General features: G+C 46.4%; 1 protein-coding gene across 4 annotated transcripts in view; it reads left to right on the top strand.

Annotated features, from left to right (window-relative positions):
* The window catches only part of nckipsd (NCK interacting protein with SH3 domain), a 301,148-nt gene that overhangs the window by 276,335 nt on the left and 3,996 nt on the right, over positions 1-20,817 (top strand). The gene's annotated exons all lie outside the window — the stretch shown is intronic.

Below are 20,817 nucleotides of genomic sequence, written 5' to 3'. Positions count from 1 at the left end.
CTGATAGAAGTCTATAAGATTATGAGAGGCATGGACAGAGCGGATAGTCTGAAGCTTTTTTCCCAGGGTGGAAGAGTCAATTACAAAGGAACATAGGTTTAAGGTGCGAGGGGCAAGGTTTAAAGGAGATGTACGAGGCAAATTTTTTACACAGAGGGTGGTGGGTGCCTGGAACTTGCTGCTGGGGGAGTTACTGGAAGCAGATACGATAATGACTTTTAAGGGGCGTCTGGACAAATACATAAATAGGATGGGAACAGAGGGACATGGTCCCTGGAAGGGTAGGGGGTCTTAGTTCAGAGTGGCAGCATGGTCGGTGCAGGCTTGGAGGGCCGAAGGGCCTGTTCCTATGCTGTAATTTTCTTTGATATGAAGCTGAATCCCCAACTCTTCATCACCCAAACTGTTTCCCCCAGCTGCATCACCACCCCCTTTCCTCAATTCATCTGCTGCCAGCATCCTCATGGATACCTCTGTTTGACTGGTCCCACACTCTCCTGCCCACCTTAAACTTCAGCTCACTCAAGGTTCTGCTGTCTGTGTCCGACTGCACACCAAGACTGGTCACCAGCACCATGTGCTCACTGACCCACATAAGACCCTCATCCAAATAGACCTCTGTTTTAAAATCCTCATTCTTACATTCAATGTCTTTGAGACCTCTGATTAGGTCTGGCCTGGACTGTGTACAGTTGAGGCATCATTTCTTCCCCTTTGTGTATTCCAATTCTTGACGTACCTGAACCAGTGAATTCTACACATTGACACTAAGCTTCCTTTGCTCAGCCATACTTCCTGCGTTTATATCATGATGATAATATTCCTCCGATCCAAAGTGAATGATCTCATATGTTGCGTGGAGTTTAAAATTCTTATTTTAAAATCTCTCTAAGGTCTGGTCCCTGCCCATGTCTGTAACCTCCTCCAGCCCTACAACCCACTTGAGATCTCTGCACTTGCCTAGCTCTCAACTCTTTAGCATTCCTATTTTATACGCTGCACCTTTGGCAGCACTAAGCTCTGGAATCCCTCCCTAAACCCCCAGCTATACCATTCCATTAAGGCCCTCCTAAAAATCTGCCTTTTTGATTGACATTTCGGTTGATGTCCGATATCTCCTTATGTGGCTCACTATCAAACCTTTTTTCATCACATTCCTCTGCAGCACTTTGGGATGTTGGACTAGCTTAAAGCTGTCAGATGAATACAAGTTGCTGTTGTTTTGCCCCCTCATTTGACCTGTGCCTCTGACTTCCTGCTCTTATCTACATTATTTACTAATGCAGTTCTCTAGAGAATACCACAAAGCTCCTTCTTCCATTGCAGTTTATTCTCTTTATCCCTACTTTCTGACTCCTACTCCTCATTACAGGAAGGATGTGGAAATGATTGAAAGGGTGCAGAGGAGATTTACAAGGATGTTACCTGGATTGAGTGGCATGCCTTATGAGGATAGGCTGAGGGAGCTCGGTCTTTTCTCCTTGGAGAGACGTAGGATGAGAGGAGACCTAATAGAGGTATACAAGATGTTGAGAGGCATAGATCAGGTGGACTCTCAGAGGCTTTTTCCCAGGGTGGAAATGGCTGCTATGAGAGGACACAGGTTTAAGGTGCTGGGGGGTAGGTACAGGGGAAATGTTAGGGGGAAGTTTTTCACACAGAGGGTGGTGGGTGAGTGGAATCGCCTGCCGTCAGTGGTGGTGGAGGCAAACTCAATAGGGTCTTTTAAGAGACTCCTGGATAAGTACATGGGACTTAATAGGATGGAGGGTTATAGGTAGGCCTAAAAGGTAGGGATATGTTCAGCACAACTTGTGGGGCCGAAGGGCCTGTTTTGTGCTGTAGTGTTTCTAGGTTTCTATGTTTCTACTTCTCAACCAATTAGAAATTGCAAAATCAAGACTAATGCATCTGCAGTTGCCTCACAAATGTTCTTGAACAAAAGAATTGCATTTATATAGTATCTGTGTAATAAATTGAGGGTGACCTGATGTGGCTCAAAGTAACAAAGGCTTTATTGCCAATAATTAATTATTATAGACACAAAAGGTCAGACTGAGTCAACTATGTGACTGAACAACTCTCCAACGGTGGGACCTCTTCAACCAGGTACAATGGTTAGCACTGCTGCCTCACGGTGCCAGGAACCCGGCTTCGATTCCAGCCTTGGGTGACTGTGTGGAGTTTGCATGTTATTCCTGTGTCTGTGTGGGTTTCCTCCCGGTGCTCCGGTTTCCACAGTCCAAATATGTCTGGGTAGATGGATTGGCCATGCTAAATTGCCCTTAGTGTCAGGGGGATTAGCAGGGTAAATCTGTGGAGTTATGGATATAGGGCCTGCATGGGATTGTGTTCGGTGCAGGCTTGATGGGGCCAAATGGCCACCTTCTGCACTGTAGGGATTCTATGACCCAGGGTACATGCCCTTGCCCCTGATTGGCTCAGCTTCCCGCCTTAACAATCTGTAGCGTCACAATGCCCTCAGATAACCCTCCCTTAAAGGGCCACACTGCTATGCTCCTTCCCCCTTAACTCCAGAAATCTCCTATGGGGGAACAAAGAACAGGATCAGCAAGGCAAACAATTTTTTTCATTAAAGGGCAGCAGGAATAATCCATGGAAAAAATTATCATACGTTTAGCCAGTCCAGAGACTTCCGGATTCTGGTAGAATGCCTCAGTTCTGTGGTAGGCTCATTGATGTTTGAAGGATCAGACCAAATAGATGCAAAAGGTAAACTCATCAATCCAGGGTCCAGCTGCTGGCTTCTCAGTTACCATAACCACCAGTTGCTCAGGTCCCTTGTTTGCAACCGCAATGCCAGTAACCAATCCTGGTATCTTCGGAATCATAGCAAGTTAATCCCCTGCATCCGTCACTGCTCTCCTCCTTACATGGTCTGCATGTTTGCATGGTTTGCAGGGTGGCATAGTGGTTAGCACTGCTGCCTCACAGTGTCAGGTACCTGCGATCAATTCCAGCCTTGGGTAACTGTGTGAAGTTTGCACGTTCTCCCCGTATCTGCGTGGATTTCCTCCGGGTGTTCCGGTTTCCTCCCATACTCCAAAGATGTGCAGGTTAAGTTGATTTGCCGTGCTAAGAGCAAAGAAAATTACAGCACAGGAACAGGCCCTTCGGCCCTCCAAGCCTGCACTGACCATGCTGCCGGACTGAACTAAAACCCCCTACCCTTCCGGGGACCATATCCCTCTATTCCCATCTCATTCATGTACTTGTCAAGATGCCCCTTAAAATTCACTACCGTATCCACTTCCACTACCTCCCCCGGCAACGAGTTCCAGGCACCCACCACACTCTGTGTAAAAAATCTGCCTCATACATCTCTTTTAAAACTTGCCCCTCACACTTTAAACCTATGCCCCCCAGTAATTGACTCTTCCACCCTGGGAAAAAGCTTCTGACTATCCACTCTGTCCATGCCCCTCATAATCTTGTAGACTCCTATCAGGTCTCCCCTCAACCTCCATCGCTCCAGTGAGAGCAAACCAAGTTTCTCCAACCTCTCCTCATAGCTAATGCCCTCCATACCAGGCAACATCCTGGTAAATCTTTTCTGTACCCTCTCCAAAGCTTCCACATCCTTCTGGTAGTGTGGCGACCAGAATTGAACACTATATTCCAAGTGCAGCCTCACTAAGGTTCTATAAAGCGTCAACATGACTTGCCAATTTTTAAACTCAATACCCCGGCCGATGAAGGCAAGAATGCCGTATGCCTTCTTGACTATCTTCTTCACATGCATTGCCACTTTTGGTGACCTGTGTACCTGTACACCCAGATCCCTTTGCCTATCAATACTCTTAAGGGTTCTGCCATTTATTGTATATTTCCTATCTGTATTAGACTTTCCAAAATGCATTACCTTACATTTGTCCGGATTAAACTCCATCTGCCATCTCTCCGCCCAAGTCTGCAACTGATCTATATCCTGCTGTATCCTCTGATGGTCCTCATCGCTATCCGCAAATCCACCAACCTTTGTGTCGCCCACAAACTTACTAATCAATCCAGTTACATTTTCCTCCAAATCATTTATATATATTACAAACAGCAAAGGTCCCAGCACTGATCCCTGAGGAACGCCACTTGTCACAGCCCTCCATTCAGAAATACACCCTTCCGCTGCTACCCTCTGTCTTCTTTGACCGAGCCAGTTTTGTATCCACCTTGCCAGCTCACCTCTGATCCCATGCGACTTCACCTTCTGCACCAGTCTGCCATGAGGGACTTTGTCAAAGGCCTTACTGAAGTCCATGTAGACAACATCCACTGCCCTACTCTCATCAATCATCTTCGTCACTTCCTCGAAAAACTCGATCAAGTTCGTGAGACACGACCTCCCCTTCACAAAACCATGTTGCCTCTCACTAATACGTCCACTTATTTCCAAGTGGGAATAAATCCTTTCTCAAAGAATCCTCTCCAATAATTTCCCTACCATTGATGTAAGGCTCACCAGCCTGTAATTACCTGGATTATTCTTGCTACCCTTCTTAAACAAAGGAACAACATTGGCTATTCTCCAATCCTCTGGGACCTCCCCTGTAGCCAGTGAGGATACAAATAATTCTCTCAAGGCCCCTGCAATTTCCTCCCTTGCCTCTCTCAGTATTCTGGGGTATATCCCATCAGGCCCTGGGGACTTGTCTACCTTAATGTTTCTCAAGAACCCCAATACCTCCTCCTTTTTGATCTCAACATGACTCAAACTATCTACACATCCTTTCCCAGACTCATCATCCACCAAGTCCTTCTCTTTGGTGAATACTAACGCAAAGTACTCATTTAATACCTCGCCCATTTCCTCTGGCTCCACACATAGATTCCCTCCCTTGTCCTTGTCCCTTATTGCCCCAAAATGTGTAGGTTAGGGGGATTAGCGGGGTAAATACGTGAGGTTACAGGGATAGATGCTCTGTTGGAGTGTCGGTGCAGCCTCGATGGTCCAAGCGGCCTCTATCTGCACTGTAAGGATTCTATGATTCTTGAAATTACAGCCTTGTAACTCCACAGTGTAGGTGACCTGTTCTCTCCAGTCTTTCCAGCCGCCCATGCCAGTCCTGCTGCATGACTGGATCCTCAAGTTGGAACACTCTGCCTTTTTTCAATGAGTTGTGATTTTCTTTCTGGGAGGCTTGCCTCCACCCTCCCTGCTAAATCTAGGAATATCGTATCCAACCATTTTCTTAAACGGCGTCCCATTAGTAACTCGGCTGACATGACCACCCCTGTGGTCGCATTTGGCGTGGTGCTGTAAGACGATAGTAACTGGCCATACATTGAAAAAGAAGCCTATTGACTTGTTTCTTTTCATCGATGACTTGAATGTTTGTATCGCATGCTCAACTAACCCATTTGAAACTGGGTAGCAAAGTGCTGGCCTTGCGTGGCAAATCCCCCATTTGATTTTAGAAACGTTTGGAATTCCTCCACCGTGAATGCTGTGCCATTGTCCGACACCACCACTTCTGGAATGCCATGAATAGCAAACAAAGAACAAAGAACAATACAGCACAGGAACAGGCCCTTCGGCCCTCCAAGCCCGTGCCGCTCCCCGGTCCAGGATTGAATCCTGAATCCAGGATCCCCGCCCAATTTTCCAGCCTATCTACATACCAATATCCTATCCACCGAGCTGTCCCTCACAGCTACGATGCTTTGTTCATTACAACCTATTAACTTACCCCCACCCCCCCATTCCAGACCATGTGATCTCCAGGGAGAGGCGAAAACCCAGAGTGAAAAACCCCAGGGCCAATATGGGGAAAAAAAATCTGGGAAATTCCTCTCCGACCCCCTGAGGCGATCGAAATGAGTCCAGGAGATCACAATGGCCCTGATCACAAAATGCTTCCCAACCCTAGTCATTTCCACTTCCACGAACACCATATGAATTCCCTGCCCCCGAGACAGGTTCCCAACTATCCGCAGTCTCACTCTGTACTGGCACCAGCAAGATGATCATAGAATGAAGCCTTGAAACGAGAAACCAGGAACAATTAGCCCGCGCCGCTCCCTGGTCCAAACTAGACCACTCTTTTGTATCCCTCCATTCCCACTCCGTTCATATAGCTGTCTAGATAAGTCTTAAACGTTCCCAGTGTGTCCGCCTCCACCACCTTGCCCGGCAACCCATTCCAGGCCCCCACGACCCTCTGTGTAAAATATGTCCTTCTGATATCTGTGTTAAACCTCCCCCCCCTTCACCTTGAACCTATGACCCCTCGTGAACGTCACCACCGACCCGGGGAAAAGCTTCCCACCGTTCACCCTATCTATGCCTTTCATAATTTTATACACCTCTATTAAGTCTCCCCTCATCCTCCGTCTTTCCAAGGAGAACAACCCCAGTTTCCCCAATCTCTCCTCATAACCAAGGCCCTCCATACCAGGCAACATCCTGGTAAACCTCCTCTGTACTCTCTCCAAAGCCTCCACGTCCTTCTGGTAGTGTGGCGACCAGAACTGGACGCAGTATTCCAAATGCGGCCGAACCAACGTTCTATACATCTGCAACATCAGACCCCAACTTTTATACTCTATGCCCCGTCCTATAAAGGCAAGCATGCCATATGCCTTCTTCACCACCTTCTCCACCTGTGACGTCACCTTCAAAGATCTGTGGACTTGCACACCCAGGTCCCTCTGCGTCTCTACACCCTTTATGGTTCTTCCATTTATCGTGTAGCTCCTCCCTACATTATTCCCACCAAAATGCATCACTTCGCATTTATCAGGATTGAACTCCATCTGCCATTTCCTTGCCCAAATTTCCAGCCTATCTATATCCTTCTGTAGCCTCTGACAATGTTCCTCACTATCTGCAAGTCCTGCCAGTTTTGTGTCGTCCGCAAACTTACTGATCACCCCAGTTACTCCTTCAAGGTTTTTTTTAACTTGTCAATGGTGGCAGTAGCTGTTGTGGACTTCATTAACTGGGCATCTAACTACTTTGAGTCTGCTTCTACTAGTATAGGAAACATATGACCCAAAAATGGTCTGGCAAAGTCGATATGTATTTTGCCCATGGTCAACCAGGCCACTCCCATGGATGCAAATTTGCCAGTGGTGGTAAACCCTGTTGATCTTTGCAACTAGGGCATTGATTCACCATCTTTTTTATTTCCTTGTCAATGCCCGGCCACCAGACACAACTCCTGGTCAGGACCTTGCTTTGTCCTGGACGAGAGTTGTGCAGCTTTTGGAATTGGAGTCATCTCCCCTGGGATGGGACTGTAACTTTAACCCCCCACAGCAACGCCCCAACTTCACAGGTTATATTCATCCTTCCGTGTTGGTAGGGTTTCAACAATTCTGACTTGTCATATCATCACCCTTGCATTACCATCTTTTTAACTTTTCGACAATACCATGGGTGACACAGTGGTTAGCACTTCTGCCTCACAGTGCCAGGAATCTGGGTTCAACTCTGGCTTTGGGTGAGTGTGTGGAGCTTGCATGTTCTCCCCATGTCTACGTGGGTTTCTCTGGGTGCTCCGGTTTCCTCCCACAGTCCAAAGATTAGTTTAGGTGGATTGGCTGTGCTAACTTGTCCCTTAGTTTCTCAAGGTGTGTACATTAGGGGGATTAGCAAGGTACATAGGGGAGGGTTACGGGATTAGGGCCTGGGTGGGATACTCTGTCCAAGAGTCTGTGCAGACGCGATGGGCCAAATGGCGGCCTCCTGCACTGTCGGGATTCTATGAATACAGGGTCTCCATCTGTTCACATTTTTATGTGTTTAGCAAAGACTGGCAATGTCCCTATCAGATGCAGTACTAGTATAATCTCTTGAGGAACCATTGTGACGTTATTGTCTGTGGCAAGGACAACATTGCAGATGGTGCAATTTGAATTCAATAAAAATCTGGAATTAAAAGTCTAATGATGATCATGAAACCATTGCTGATTGCTGTAAAAACCCATCTGGTTCATTAATGTCCTTTAGGGAAAGAAATCTACCATCCTTACCTGGCCTGGCCTACATACAACTCCAGACCCACAGCAATGTGTAAATGTGGTTGACTCTCAAATGTCCTCTGAAAAGGGCAACCAGCAATGCTCACGGCCGTAAAATGAAGTGGAGAACTCTAAAGGAGAAGGATTGGGGAAGTTGGGACTGTTCTTGGAGAGGAAAAGGTTGAGAGGAGACATAATAGAGGATCAAGAACCAGAGGGCACAGATTGAAGATGATTAGTGAAAGTAGCAATGGAGATGTAGAGCAGTCTGTGTCCGAAATAACATTTGCTTACCTGGATGTCTTTGTAAATAGAACCATAGAATGCCTAAAGTGCAGAAACAGTTTGCACTGTCTCTGAAAGAGCATCCCACACAGGCCCACCCCTTCGCCACACTCCCTAACTGCACTTATTTTTCCCGCTAATTCCCCTAACCTAAACATCCTTGGACACCAAGGGGCAATTTACCCTGGCTCTCTGGATTACTACTTCAGTGACAATTTCACTGTGCGACTGCCTCCCCTAATGCCACTGGCCCTGCTGCCTTACAGCACCAGAGACCCAGGTTCAATTCAAGCTTTGGGTGACTGCTGATGGGAAGTTTGCACATTCTCCTTGTGTCTGAGTGGGCTTCCTCTGGGTGCTCTGGTTTCCTCCCACAGTCCAAAGATGCGTAGGTTAGGTGGATTAGCCATGGAAAATGCACAGGGTTACGTGGACAGGGCAGAGGGGAGAGGCTGGGTTAGATGCTCTTTTGGAGAGTTGGTGCAGACTCAATGGGCCAAATGGCCTCCTCCTGCACTGCAGGAATTAATCCCCAGTCCTGCACCTCTGAACTATCGATGATAGATCTGATGAAGAGTCATCCAGACTCAACGTTCGCACAGGTCCCTCCATAGACCTGCTAAGAATTTCCAAACTTTTCTCTCTGTTTCGGATTCCAGCATCTGCAGTAATTTGCTTTTAACTATTGATGATAGTTTCATGGTCACTATTACTGTCTATTATATATTCCAGATTTATTAATTGATTTCCGATTCCACCAGCTAGCATGGTGGGATTTGAACCCGTGTCCCTAGAGGCTGGGCCTCTGGATTACTAGTGCAGTGACATTAACAATGCACCACTGTCTCCCCTGATCACTGATACTCAGTCCATAAGACATGGGAGCAGAATTAGGCCACTCGGCCCATCGAGTCTGCTCCGCCATTCAATCATGGCTGATATTTTTCTCATCCCCATTCTCCTGCCTTTTCCCCATAACATAGAACATAGAAAGCCACAGCACAAACAGGCCCTTCGGCCCACAAGTTGCGCCGATCACATCCCCACCTCTAGGCCTATCTATAGCCCTCAATCCCATTAAATCCCATGTACTCATCCAGAAGTCTCTTAAAAGACCCCAACGAGTTTGCCTCCACCACCACCGACGTCAGCCGATTCCACTCACCCACCACCCTCTGAGTGAAAAACTTACCCCTGACATCCCCCCTGTACCTACCCCCCAGCACCTTAAACCTGTGTCCTCTCGTAACCTCTGATCCTCTTATTAATCAAGAACCTTTTATCTCTGTCTTAAAGACACTCAATGACCTGGCCTCGACAGCCTTCTGCGGCAAAGAGTTCCACAGATTCACCACTCTCTGGCTGAAGAAATTCCTCCTCATCTCTGTTTAAAGGAGTTTGTGCCCTCTGGTTCTAGTTTTTCCTACTAGTGAAAACACCCTCTCCACGTCCACTCTATCCAGGCCTCGCAGTATCCTGTCAGTTTCAATAAGATCCCCCCTCATCCTTCTAAACGCCAATGAGTACAGACCCAGAGTCCTCAACCATTCCTCATACGACAAGCTCTCCATTCCAAGGATCATTCTTGTGAACCTCCTCTGGATCCCTTTCAAGGCCAGCACATCCTTCCTTAGACATGGGGCCCAAAACTGCTTACAATACTCCAAATGGGATCTGACCAGAGCTTTATACAACCTCAGAAGTACATCCCTGCTCTTGTATTCTAGCCCTCTCGACATGAATGCTAACATTTTGATTTGATTTGATTTATTATTGTCACATGTATTAACATACAGTGAAAAGTATTGTTTCTTGCGCGCTATACAGACAAAATATATTGTTTCATAGAGAAGGAAACAGAGTGCAGAATGTAGTGTTACAATCATAGCTCGGGTGTAGAGAAAGATCAAATTAATGCAAGGTAAGTCCATTCAAAAGTCTGACAGCAGCAGGGAAGAAGCTGTTCTTGAGTTGGTTGGTACATGACCTCAGACTTTTGTATCTTTTTCCGAAGGAAGAAGGTGGAAGAGAGAATGTCCGGGGTGCATGGCGTCCTTAATTATGCCGGCTGCTTTGCCGAGGCAGCGGGAAGTGTAGACAGAGTCAATGAATGGGAGGCTGGTTTGCATGATGGATTAAGCTACATTCATGACCTTTTGTAGTTCCTTGTGGTCTTGGGCAGAGCAGGAGCCATACCAAGCTGTGATACAACCAGAAAGAATGCTTTCTATGGTGTATCTGTAAAAGTTGGTGAGAGTCTCAGCTGACATGCCAGATTTCCTTAGTCTTCTGAGAAAGTAGTGACATTGGTGGGTTTTCTTAACTATAGTGTCGGCATGGGGGGACCAGGACAGGTTGTTGGTGATCTAGACAATTAAAAACTTGAAGCTCTCGACCTTTTCTACTTTGTCCCCATTGATGTAGGCAGGGGCATGTTCTCCTTTACACTTCCTGAAGTCGATGACAATCTCCTTCGTTTTGTTGACATTGAGGGAGAGATTATTGTTGCTGCACCAGTTCACCAGATACTCAATCTCATTCCTGTAGTCTGTCTCATCATTGTTTGAGATCCGGCCCACTACGGTGGTGTCGTCAGCAAACTTGAAAATCGAATTGAAGGGGAATTTGGCCGCACAGCCATAGGTGTATAAGGAGTATAGTAGGGGGCTGAGAACACAGCCTTGTGGGGCACCGGTGTTGAGGATGATTGTGGAGGAGGTGTTGTTGCCTATCCTTACTGATTGTGGTCTGTGAGTTAGGAAGTTCAGGATCCAGTCGCAAAGGGAGTTGCCGAGGCCCAGGCCACGGAGTTTGGAGATTAGTTTCGAGGGAATAATAGTGTTGAAGGCTGAGCTGTAGTCAATAAATAGGAGTCTGACATAGGTGTCCTTGTTATCCAGGTGTTCCAGGGTTGAGTGCAGGGCCAGGGAAATGGCGTCTGCTGTGGACCTGTTGCAGCGGTAGACAAACTGTAGTGGATCCGGGTAGTCCGGGAAGCTGGAATTGATTCATAGAATCATAGAAACCCTACAGTGCAGAAAGAGGCCATCTGGCCCATCGAGTCTGCACCGACCACAATCCCATCCAGGCCCAACCCCCATATCCCTACACATTTACCCGCTAATCTCTCTAACCTACGCATCTCAGGACACTAAGGGGCAATTTTAGCATGGCCAATCAACCTAACCCGCACATCTTTGGACTGTGGGAGGAAACCGGAGCACCCGGAGGAAACCCACGCAGACGCGAGGAGAATGTGCAAACTCCACACAGTGACCCAAGCCGGGAATCGAACCCAGGTCCCTGGAGCTGTGAAGCAGCAGTGCTAACCACTGTGCTACCATGCCGTGCCATGACTAACCTTTCGAAGCATTTCATAATGATGGGATGTCAGAGCCACTGGACGATAGTCATTAAGACACGCTGCTTGGTTTTTCTTAGGTACCGGGATGATGGTTGTCATCTTGAAGCAGATAGGGACCTTAGATTGTTGTAAAGAGAGTTTGAAGATATCAGTGAATACCCCCGCCAGCTGATCTGCGCAGGATCTGAGTGTATGTCCGGGTACCCCATCCGGGCCAATTGCTTTATGTGGGTGACCTTCAAGAAAGCTGCTCTGATGTTTGCATTGCATTTGCCTTCCTAACTGACCTGCACGTTAACCTTAAGAGAATCTTGAACAATGACTCCCAAGTCCCTTTGTGTTTCTGATTTCCTAAGCATTTTCCCATTTAGAAAATAGTCTATGCCACCATTCCTCCTTCCAAAGGGCATGACCTCACACTTTTCCACATTGTATTCCATCTGCCCTGGGCCGGATGGGATTTATCCTAGGATTCTCTGGGAGGCGAGAGAGGAGATTGCAGAGCCTTGGGCTTTGATCTTTGTGTCGTCATTGTCTACAGGAACAGTGCCAGAAGACTGGAGGATAGCAAATGTTGTCCCCTTGTTCAAGAAGGGGAGTAGGGACAACCCTGGTAATTATAGACCAGTGAGCCTTATTCTGTTTGGGAAAGGTTTTGGAAAGGATTATAAGAGATAGGATTTATAATCACCTGGAAAGAATTAATTTGATTAGGGATAGTCAGCACGGTTTTGAGAAGGATAGCTCGTGCCTCACAAACCTTATTGAGTTCTTTGAGAAGGTGACCAAAGAGTGGATGAGGGTAAAGCGGTTGATGTGGTGTATATGGATTTCAGCAAAGCGTTTGATAATGTTCCCCATGGTAAGCTTTTGCAGAAAATACGGACACATGGGATTGAGGGTGATTTAGTGGTTTGGATCAGGAATTGGCTCGCTGTAAGAAAACAGAGGGTGGTGCTTGATGGGAAATATTCATCCTGGAGTCCAGTTACGAGTGGTGTACCACAAGGATCTGTTTTGGGGCCACTGCTGTTTGTCATTTTTATTAATGACCTGGATGAGGGCATGGAAGGATGGATTAGTAAATTTGCGGATGACACTAAAGTCAGTGGAGTTGTAGACAGTGCGGAGGGAAGTGGCAGGTTACAGAGAGACACAGATAAGCTGCAGACCTGGGCTGAGAGGTGGCAAATGGAGTTTAATGTGGACAAGTGTGAGGTGATTCACTTTGGAAGGAGTAACAGGATTACAGAGCATTGGGCTAATGGTAAGATACTTGGTAGTGTGGATGAACAGAGGGATCTGGGTGTCCATAGATCCCTGAAAGTTGACACCCAGGTTGATAGGGTTGTTAAGAAGGCGTACGGTGTGTTAGCTTTTATTGGTAGAGGGATTGAGTTTCGGAGCCAGGAGGTCATGGTGCGGCCGCACTTGGAGTATTGCGTACAGTTCTGGTCGCCGCATTATAGGAAAGATGTGGAAGCGTTGGAAAGGGTGCAGAGGAGATTTACAAGGATGTTGCCTGGTATGGTGGGAAGATCGTATGAGGAAAGGCTGAGGGATTGAGGTTGTTTTCATTAGAGAGAAGAAGGTTAAGAGATGACTTAATAGAGGCATACAAGATGATCAGAGGATTAGATAGGGTGGATAGTGAGAGCCTTTTTCCTCGGATGGTGATGGCTAACACGAGGGGACATAGCTTTAAATTGAGGGGTGAGAGATATAGGACAGATGTTAGAGGTAGGTTCTTTACTCAGAGAGTAGTAAGGGCGTGGAATGCCCTGCCTGCAGCAGTAGTGGACTCGTCAACATTAAGAGCATTCAAATGGTTATTGGATAAACATATGGATGATATTGGAATAGTGTAGATTAGAGGGGCTTTAGATGGGTTTCACTGGTCGGCGCAACATCGAGGGCCGAAGGGCCTGTACTGCACTGTAATGTTCTATGTTCTTTGGCCACTCTCCTAACTGTCCAAGTCCTTCTGCAGCCCCCCGCTTCCTCAATACTCCCTGTCCCTCTACATATCTTTGTATCATCTACAAACTTAGCAACAATGCCTTCAGTTCCTTCCTCCAAATCGTTAATGTATATTGTGAAAAGTTGTGGTCCCAGCATTGATCCCTGAGGCACACCACTAGTCACCGGCTGCCATTCTGAAAAAGACCCCTTTATCCCCACTCTGTGCCTTCTGCCAGTCAGCCAATCCTCTATCCGTGCCAAGATCTTACCCTTAACACCATGGGCACTAAACTTATTTAACAGTCTCCTATGTGGCACCTTGTCAAAGTCCATGAAAAAACTAGTGAGGCAAAAGACTCTCAATAAAACTCATTGCTTTATTGAGAGAGTTGAGGGTTGTTTCCTAAGCAGGCTCATTCATTAGAGCTCTTCTAGGAAAATGAGTCGAGGCAATTTGGCTTTACGGTAAATTCTAGAGCCATCCTAAGGTTATCTGTTTTTATTGTGCTTGCACATGACTATACAAGTGCAGTTCTTGAGCTTATAGATCTGTAAAAAGGACGTGATTGACCAAGACAAATGTGGGCCTTTGCAGGCAGAGTCAGGAGAATTCATGATGGGGGAATAGAGAAATGGCAGAGAAGCTAAATAATTACTTTGTATCTGTTTCATCGAGGAAGATACAATATATTTCCTGGATGTGGAGATCCAAGGGCCTATGGAGAATGAGCAGTTGAAGGAAACATGAGTATATGTAAGAAGGTTGTATTGGAGAAATTAATGGGACTGAAAGTTGGTAAGTCCTCGTGATCTGATATTCTGAATCCCAGAATGTTGAAAGAGGTTGCTGTAGAGATGTTGGATGCATTGATGATTATCTTCCAAAATTCTATAGATTCGAGAATGGTTCCTGAAGATTGGAAGGTAGCAAATATCACTCCACTATTTAAGAAGGGAAGGAGAGAGCCTTTCATCAGTAGTATGGAAAATGCTAGAATCTGTTATAAAGGATGTGATAAATGGACACTTGGATAATGATGATCTGATTGGCCATAGCACAGGTTTATGAATAGGAAATCATGTTTGTTGAACTTTTTTATGAGGATGTTACCAATAAAACTGATCAAGGGGAGTTGATGGATATGGTATATTTGAATTTTGAGAAGGCTTTTTGATAAAGTCTCTCACCAGAGGTTGATTAGCAAAATAAAAGCACATGGGATAGGAAACAATATACTGACATGGGTTACAGATTGGTTAACAAGACAGAAAACAGAGAGTAAAAATAAATGGGTGATTCTTGCATTGGCAGTATATGGCTGGTGGGGTACTGTAAGGATCAATATTTGGATCCCGGCTGTTAATAATGATTTGGATGTGAGGACCAAATGTAATATTTCCAATTTTGTGGATGATGCAAAGCTAGGCAGGAATGTGTGTCTTGTGAGGAAGATGTAAAGTGGCTACAGGAGAATTTGGACAGATTTGGTGAATGGGCAAAAACATGGCAGGTGGAATTTAATGTGGAAAATGTGAAGTAATCCACTTTAGTAAAAGGGACAGATGTGTAGAGTATTTTCTAAATGTTAAGTAATTAGAAAGTGTAGATGTACAAAGAGACCTGGGTATCCTTGTCCATAAGTCACTGAAGGCTAACATGCAGGTGCAGCAAGCTATTTGGAAGGCGAATAGAATGTCAACCTTTATCGCAAGAGGATTTGAGTACTGGAGTAGTGAAGTCTTGCTTCAATTATATAGAAGCTTGATTAGACTGCACCTGGAGTTTTGCTCCCCTTACCTCAGAAAGGATATTATTGCTATGGGGGAGTGCAACATTGGTTCACCAGACTTGTTCTGGGGATGATGGGTCTGTCTTATGAAGAGACATTGGGCAAACTGGGCCTGTATTCTCCAGAGTTTCAAAGAATGGGAGGGGATCTGATTGAAACCTGCAAACTACTCAATGGAATAGATAGTGTAGATACAAGTAAGATGTTTTCCTTGGTTGGGGAGCCTAGAACAAAGAGCATAATTTCAGAATAAGGGGGAAGCCACTTAGAAACAAGATGAGGAGACACCTCTGTACACAGAGGGTTGTGAATCTTTGAAATTCTCTACACCAGAGGGCTATGGAAGCTCTGTCATTTAGTATATTTAAGGTAAAGATTGATAGATGTCTGATTAACAATAATAGAACATAGAACATTACAGCGCAGTACAGGCCCTTCGGCCCTCGATGTTGCGCCGACCAGTGAAACCAATCTAAAGCCCATCTAACATACACTATTCCAATATCATCCATATGTTTATCCAATGACCATTTAAATGCCCTTAATGTTGGCGAGTCCACTACTGCTGCAGGCAGGGCATTCCACGCCCTTACTACTCTCTGAGAGAAGAACCTACCTCTGACATCTGTCCTATATCTATCACCCCTCAATTTAAAGCTATGTCCCCTCATGCTAGCTATCACCATCCGAGGAAAAAGGCTCTCACTATCCACCCTGTCTAATCCTCTGATCATCTTGTATGCCTCTATTAAGTCACCTCTTAACCTTCTTCTCTCTAATGAAAACAACCTCAAGTCCCTCAGCCTTTCCTCATATGACCTCCCCACCATACCAGGCAACATCCTGGTAAATCTCCTCTGCACCCTTTCCAATGCTTCCACATCCTTCCTATAATGCGGTGACCAGAACTGTACGCAATACTCCAAGTGCGGCCACACCAAAGTTTTGTACAGCTGCAACATGGCCTCCTGGCTCCGAAACTCAATCCCTCTACCAATAAAAGCTAACACTCCGTACGCCTTCTTAACAACCCTATCAACCTGGGTGCCAACTTTCAGGGGTCCATGCACATGGTCACCGAGATCTCTCTGTTCTTCCACACTACCAAGTATCTAACCATTAGCCCAGTACTCTGTATTCCTGTTACTCCTTCCAAAGTGAATCACCTCACACTTTTCCGCATTGAACTCCATTTGCCACCTCTCAGCGCAGCACTGCAGCTTATTTCTGTCCCTGTGTAACGTGCAACAACCTTCCGCACTGTCCACAACTCCACCGACTTTAGTGTCATCCACAAATTTACTAACCCATCCTTCTACGCCCTCATCCAGGCCATTTATAAAAATGACAAACAGCAGTGGCCCCAAAACAGATCCTTGTGGTAAACCACTAGTAACTGAACTCCAGGATGAACATTTCCCATCAACCACCACCTGTCTTCTTACAGCTAGCCAATTCCTGATCCAAACCGCTAAATCACCCTCAATCCCATGCCTCGTATCTTCTGCAATAGCTTACCGTGGGGAAGCTTATCAAACGCTTTACTGAAATCCATATACACCACATCAACTGCTTTACCCTCATCCACCTCTTTGGTCACCTTCTCAAAGAACTCAATAAGGTTTGTGAGGCACGACCTACCCTTCACAAAACCGTGCTGACTATCCCTAATCAAATTATTCCTTTCTAGATGATTATAAATCCTATCTCTTATAATCCTTTCCAAAACTTTTCCCACAACAGAAGTAAGGCTCACTGGTCTATAATTACCAGGTTTGTTTCTACTCCCCTTCTTGAACAAGGGGACAACATTTGCTATCCTCCAGTTTTCTGGCACTATTCCTGCAGACAATGACGACACAAAGATCAAAGCCAAAGGCTCTGCAATCTCCTCCCTAGCCTCCCAGAGAATCCTAGGATAAATCCCATCCGGCCCAGAGGACTTATCTATTTTCACACTTTCCAGAATTGCTAACACCTCCTCCTTATTAACCTCAATCCCGTCTAGTCCAATAGCCTGTATCTCAGTATTCTCCTCGACAACATTGTCTTTTTCCTGCGTGAATACTGACGAAAAATATTCATTTAGCGCCTCTCCTATCTCTTCAGGCTCCACGCACAACTTCCCACTACTGTCCTTGACTGGCCCTAATCTTACCCTAGTCATTCTTTTATTCCTGACATACTTATAGAAAGCTTTAGGGTTTTCCTTGATCCTACCTGCCAAGACTTCTCATGTCCCCTCCTGGCTCTTAACTCTCTCTTTAGGTCCTTCCTGGCTAATTTATACCTCTCAAGCGCCCTAACTGAGCCTTCACGTCTCATCTTTACATAAGTCTCCTTCCTCTTCACAAGAGATTCAACGTCTTTTGTAAACCACGGTTCCCTCGCTCGACCACTTCCTCCCTGCCTGACAGGTACATACTTATCAAGGACACGCAGTAGCTGTTCCTTGAACGAGCTCCACATTTCAATTGTGCCCATCCCCTGCAGTTTCCTTCCCCAACCTATGCATCCTAAATCTCGCCTAATCGCATCATAATTTCCTTTCCCCCAGATATAACTCTTGTCCTTCAGTATATACCTATCCCTTTCCATCGCTAAAGTAAACGTAACTAAATTGTGGTCACTATCACCAAAGTGCTCACCTACCTCCAAATCTAACACCTGGCCTGGTTCATTACCCAGTACCAAATCCAATGTGGCCTCGCCTCTTGTTGGTCTATCTACATACTGTGTCAGGAAACCCTCCTGCACACATTGGACAAAAACTGACCCATCTAAAGTACTCGAACTATAGCGTTTTCAGTCAATATTTGCAAAGTTAAAGTCCCCCATAACAACTACCCTGTTACATTCGCTCCTATCCAGAATCATCTTTGCAATCCTTTCCTCTCCATCTCTGGAACTGTTTGGAGGCCTATAAAAAACTCCCAACAGGGTGACCTCTCCTTTCCTGTTTCTAACCTCAGCCCAAACTACCTCAGTAGACGAGTCCTCACCAAACGTCCTTTCTGCCACCGTAATACTGTCCTTGACTAACAATGCCACACCTCCCCCTCTTTTACCACCTTCCCTGCACTTACTGAAACATCTAAACCCCGGAACCTGCAACAACCAATCCTGTCCCTGCTCTATCCATGTCTCCGAGATGGCCACAACATCGAAGTCCCAGGTACCAACCCATGCTGCAAGTTCACCCACCTTATTCCGGATGCTCCTGGCATTGAAGTATACACACTTCAAACCACCTTCCTGTCTGCCGGTACACTCCTGCGCCTCTGAAACCTCATCCATGACCTCACTACTCTCAACCTCCTGTACACTGGATCTACAATTCAGGTTCCCATCCCCCTGCTGAATTAGTTTAAACCCTCCTGAAGAGCATTAGCAAATTTCCCCCCCAGGATATTGGTACCCCTCTGGTCCAGGTGAAGACCATCCCGTTTGTAGAGGTCCCACCTACCCCAGAATGAGCCCCAATTGTCCAGGTATCCGAATCCCTCTCTCCTGCACCATCCCTGTAACCACGTGTTCAACTGCTCTCTCTCCCTATTCCTCTCCTCGCTAGCACGTGGCACGGGTAACAAACCAGAGATAACAACTCTGTTTGTTCTAGCTCTAAGCTTCCACCCTAACTCCCTGAATTTCTGCCTTACATCCCCATCCCTTTTCCTACCTATGTCTTGGTTGCCTATGTGAACCATGACTTGGGGCTGGTCCCCCTCCCCCTTAAGGACCCCGAAAACACGATCCGAGACATCACGGACTCTGGCTCCTGGGAGGCAACACACCAACCGCGAGTCCCTCTCGTTCCCACAGAATCTCCTATCTGTCCCCCTAACTATGGAGTCCCCAATGACTAATGCTCTACTCCTCTCCCCCCTTCCCTTTTGAGCAACAAGGACAGACTCTGTGCCAGAGACCTGTACCCCATGGCTTACCCCTGGTAAATCCCCACCCCCCAACAGTATCCAAAACGGAATACTTGTTATACAGAGGAACAGGGGACCCAGGGGATCGCTGCTCTGACTGCTTCTTACCCCTTCTAGCCGTCACCCACGTATCATTTCTAGGAGTAGCTACCTCCCTGTAGCTTCGATCTGTAGCTGCCTCTGCCTCCCGAATGATCCTGAGTTCATCCAGTTCCAGCTCCAGATCCCTACACGGTCTTCAAGGAGCTGGAACTGGATGCACTTCCTGTAGGTGTACTCAGCCGGGACACTGGTGTCCCTCACCTCAAACATCCCACAGGAGGAACATTGCACTGCCTGCACTGATATCCCTGCTAACTTCCCTTACTAAGAAACGAAAGAGAGAGAAAAAAGCTTACCTGCTCTCACCCCGAGCCCTTTTCTTTAAGGTTAGAGGAGGGAGGGGGGTGGGAGACCCTACAGGTTGGGGTCTCGGGTTTCCTCCCCGTTCAATTTTATTGGGCAAAAAACCTTCCCTGGCCTCTCTGCGGCCTACTTCCGGTTTCCCGTTTCCTGTTGTACTAGAAACAAAACTCGAACAAAAGGTAATGTAAAAATCAAAGCCTCATACTTTCAGCTCTTCTCACTCGAATCGCTCCCTCTCCGCTTGCTCCATTGTAACAACAATAATGTAAATGGATATGGGGATAGTGTGTAAAAGGTATTGAAGTTTGTGATCAGCTATGTTTGTATTGAATGGTGAAGTAGGCTCAATGGGCTGAATGGCCTACTCCTATGTTATTGTGGTAAACACAGTAAGAAGTCTCACAACACCAGGTTAAAGTCCAACAGGTTTATTTGGTAGCAAAAGCCACTAGCTTTCGGAGCACTGCTCCTTCGTCAGATGAGTGGGATTTCAGTTCACAAACAGGGCATGTAAAGACACAAACTCAATTTACAAAATAATGGTTGGAATGCGAGTCTTTACAGGTAATCAAGTCTTAAAGGTACAGACAATGTGAGTGGAGAGAGAATTAAGCACAGGTTAAAGAGATGTGTCTTGTCTCCAGCCAGGACAGTTAGTGAGATTTTGCAAGCCCAGGCAAGTCGTGGGGGTTACAGATAGTGTGATATGAACCCAAGATCCCGGTTGAGGCCGTCCTCATGTGTGCGGAACTTGGCTATCAGTTTCTGCTCAGCGACTCTGCGCCGTCGTGTGTCGTGAAGGCCGCCTTGGAGAACGCTTACCTGAAGATCAGAGGCCGAATGCCCGTGACCGCTGAAGCGTTCCCCAACAGAAAGAGAACACTCTTGCCTGGTGATTGTCGAGCGGTGTTCATTCATCCGTTGTCGTAGCGTCTGCATGGTCTCCCCAATGTACCATGCCTCGGGACATCCTTTCCTGCAGCGTATCAGGTAGACAACGTTGGCCGAGTTGCAGGTGTATGTACCGTGTACCTGGTGGATGGTGTTCTCACGTGAGATGATGGCATCTGTATCGATGATCCGGCACGTCTTGCAG

The sequence above is a fragment of the Mustelus asterias genome, chromosome 3 (genome assembly GCF_964213995.1).
Source record: "Mustelus asterias chromosome 3, sMusAst1.hap1.1, whole genome shotgun sequence".
Lineage (NCBI taxonomy): Eukaryota > Metazoa > Chordata > Chondrichthyes > Carcharhiniformes > Triakidae > Mustelus > Mustelus asterias.
Note: the sequence above shows the minus strand (reverse complement) of the source record. Positions and strands in the feature narration are given on the sequence as shown.